The following is a 3,380-nucleotide window of genomic DNA, read 5'->3' as shown; positions in this document are numbered from 1 at the left end:
GTACCTATGTACTAGTAGCATGGATGGTGTCTGCTACCCGTACAACCGTCAATGGCGTTTTTCTGGGGTAATCAAAGCCCCTCTTCACCACCCATGGCTGCCGTTTGTTTCATCATGGGCCTGGGCTTGATGTGCGCCTGGCGATCTTGGATGACAAGCACCTCCGAAATCAGGGCCCTGCCCAGTCGCTGGAGAAGAATTAAAGAAAAAAAAGCAAACAAAGTCGATCAGCAAAGAGCAAGTTTCCCATACTGGTTATTTATCACGAAAACCTGTTGGTTATTGTATAGATAAGATTTTGATAGTAGCCTATCAGTAACCGTTCTTCCTCTTCCGTGCATATCTAAGGGTCTGATTTTATTTTATTATTCTTATTGAGTTGGTTGGTCATAACTATGAATTACGGAAACCCTTCACCAAGATCTCGAACCTTGGCTTAAACTTTACATTTCCCGTTCATCCAATGTTCAAGTTCTTGTAGGTAAACAACATACGGTTGGTTCTATATTCTACTCTGATGAGGGAAGAAAAGCACAAGAACTGGAATATTAAATTGATAATTATCCAAACTTTTAGATAAGTAGATAAACTCCTATGGATTAACATAATACTGTTTTTTGAAACTCCAGTTAAGATCAACTCTCTATCGCGGGTGATTGAACTTTCCATGATTAGACGCAGTCGACAGCGGAAAAGGGCGTCCTTAGAGTTCGGTGCCTGGAAGTTAATCCCAGTTCTTACTCCACTGCGGAGTACATCTTCCCAAGGTTCTTTTGAAATTAAGATAAAATAGGCACGGGTCCAGATGATTGATTCCCCAATAAAAGCATACTCTGAGGAATAATGGCAAACAAGACGAAATGCCAAACTGGAAAAAAAGAGTGGCACCAGTCAGTCAATAAATTGACAGCTCAAACAGTGATTAACTCATATTTCTTCAGATCACCCTCTCTGTCCGCGAGTATTCGCTTCAAACAACAGAAACAGCAAAATGTGTAGGACAAACAAAAGTCAGAGAGCCACAGCACTCACCCTGCAATTAGATGCCTTCCCATCCTTAGTCGAGCGTCCTGCACGGGCAACCCTCCAGTGACAGGCTCCAATGGAATCAAACCTCATTCTCCCCAAGTCTAACAACTGGCCACATCAGCGACGCTCCGAATCGCTGACGTCTTTAGATCGTCAGTGAGTTGCTGTTATCTGTCGATAACCTTCTGAGACCTGTTGCACAAACTAAGGTACTGGACGCCAGCGACCTCACGGGGTCGACTGTTAGTTGCTCTCTGGAGATTTCTTCTTTCCTTCCTCAAGGAAGAAGTCAACACCTACTAGACACATGTTACCAGCAATAGCTTCTGAGGACTCCTGGCATGGGCTGGCGTCCCCCTGAAGACTGCGTGACTTTCTCAATCAAAATGGTGCTGGTGCTGGTGTTGGTGTTGGTGCTGCGGTTCTATCTTTGTACTACGGACGGAGTATACTCTACATACCTAGACGCAGAGGGGAACTCTGTATATCTTATTCAGGCAGGATGAGCTTCTTTTAAGCCCATTTTGCTAGTCCACCTCTCGCAGTGCAAGCGAGTTCAAGAAGGCGGAGAAGTCCCTTCTGTCCTAGATGCTGTTGGTGATGGGGAGATAAGCACCGGTTTTGATCCCTATTCTCTAAATTTGTTTTTACTCCATATTTTTATATTTTTCGCCATCCACACGTCCGAGTCTAGGCCCTCAAGCAATAAGCCGAAATCAAGTTATGGGGTTCGGAGCGCCGTAAAAGCCCGTGTTGATGGCCGACGGAATGATTGGCATAAACCCGAATCAGCGCCGGTTTATCCGATCGGAGAAATGAACACCTGAAAATAAACATGAGACATCCACTGAAGAATTTCCCGAGTTTGGGAAAGATTTGTGACCAAAGAAGTCAACCCCACCATGCGCCAAGATATCTTGCGCTTGCCGATTCACTGCGCAAGTATCAGGTTTTTCTCCCCGCAAGCAAGTTCAACTGCTTAGAAGAGAGGTTGCCTGCAGACACAATAACAGGAAGTGCCTACTCAGAAAGGATCGACGAGGCCCTTCCCAGCTCACTACCTCTAACTACCCAACAACAGTAGTAATAAATTCCATCACGTCGTAGACATCTCAGGAGGACAATTCGCTACCGGGGCAGAACTGCATGGACCGCAGAGGCAGTATTCTTTCACAAAATTGAAATAATTCATAGGCAATTGTCATCGACACAGGGAAACAACACCCAAGACCCTATTACATCTACAGGGCCTTAATCAACACATTCACCCTTTCTGACCCCGGATCATACGAGCTGCACTACACCGTGGCCACCCACCCGTTGCGGAACCTGCCTTCGTCAAAGATGGGCTGCGCCTCTGCAATTGTCTACAGGTATGAGGTAGGCAGTAACAAGCCTCCCTGCGTTCGCACATTCCCACAACGCCATCTGCCGGCATGTGTCCGTGGAAGGGATGTTGCCAGCCTCATCGCGCGAGGACGGATTTCGAAGGTAGGCCGATTGTATGTCCGATGCGCGATACACAAGTCAAGGTAAGATTCAGCGCTTTTACCTGACTTTGCCCGCGTACTGCATCACGGAACCACGGTGGTATAGCATAATTGGACGGCTTCGGGGGCAAGCCTATGGAATACAAAAAGTGGTATATGTCCTGTGCATCAGCTGACGAATCTGAGGCCTCAAGATGGGAAAAAAGAGGAATGAAGTTTGCCAGGATTGAGTGTGACTATTTGGCGGAACTCTGGGCTTGAATCTCCTATTCTTCATTCAGGGGCCTCACTGGGGGCTAGCTGCCTTCTGCCATATTCCTTTCAAATTGTGTTAGAAATCATCGGCAATGGTTAACCCAGTGATGCTGATTCAAATGTAGTGAGAGTACCTGAATTATCAAACGGAGCCCCATCAAGCCCTTCTGTGGCTACTAGTTGTGCACAGCAGGTTCCATATGGGATTGTCAAATATCTGTCACACATAGCAACCCTTCACATATCCAAAGACACTTTACCCTGAAAGGAGAAGCAAAAGACTCTCAAAACTGAAGACGCCTAGAATCCAAAAAATCTGCCATGTCTTCGTTAGTATTGTTCCATTCTATTTTGTATTTCTTAGCCCCGTCCATGTATTTCAAAATATGTTTTGCAAAACAATCTTTCTAAAGATGGATAAACTTGTTTTCTAAAGCCTGGCATGAGAAAATACGTAAGCTGTGATATTGATTTACAATAAATGAAGTTAATATGTTTCTGTTCCAAAATAATTACAATAATAAATATATAAAGGTATATATATATATTCTCTCTTCACATCAAACCCTCTCAACCGTCAAAAGATGTGAAGTCTTCAGCCTTATA

The sequence above is a fragment of the Histoplasma capsulatum genome, genomic scaffold (genome assembly GCF_000149585.1).
Source record: "Histoplasma capsulatum NAm1 scaffold_5 genomic scaffold, whole genome shotgun sequence".
NCBI classification, from domain to species: domain Eukaryota; kingdom Fungi; phylum Ascomycota; class Eurotiomycetes; order Onygenales; family Ajellomycetaceae; genus Histoplasma; species Histoplasma mississippiense.
The sequence above is the reverse complement of the archived record's forward strand: the minus strand, read 5'-3'. Positions refer to the sequence as shown.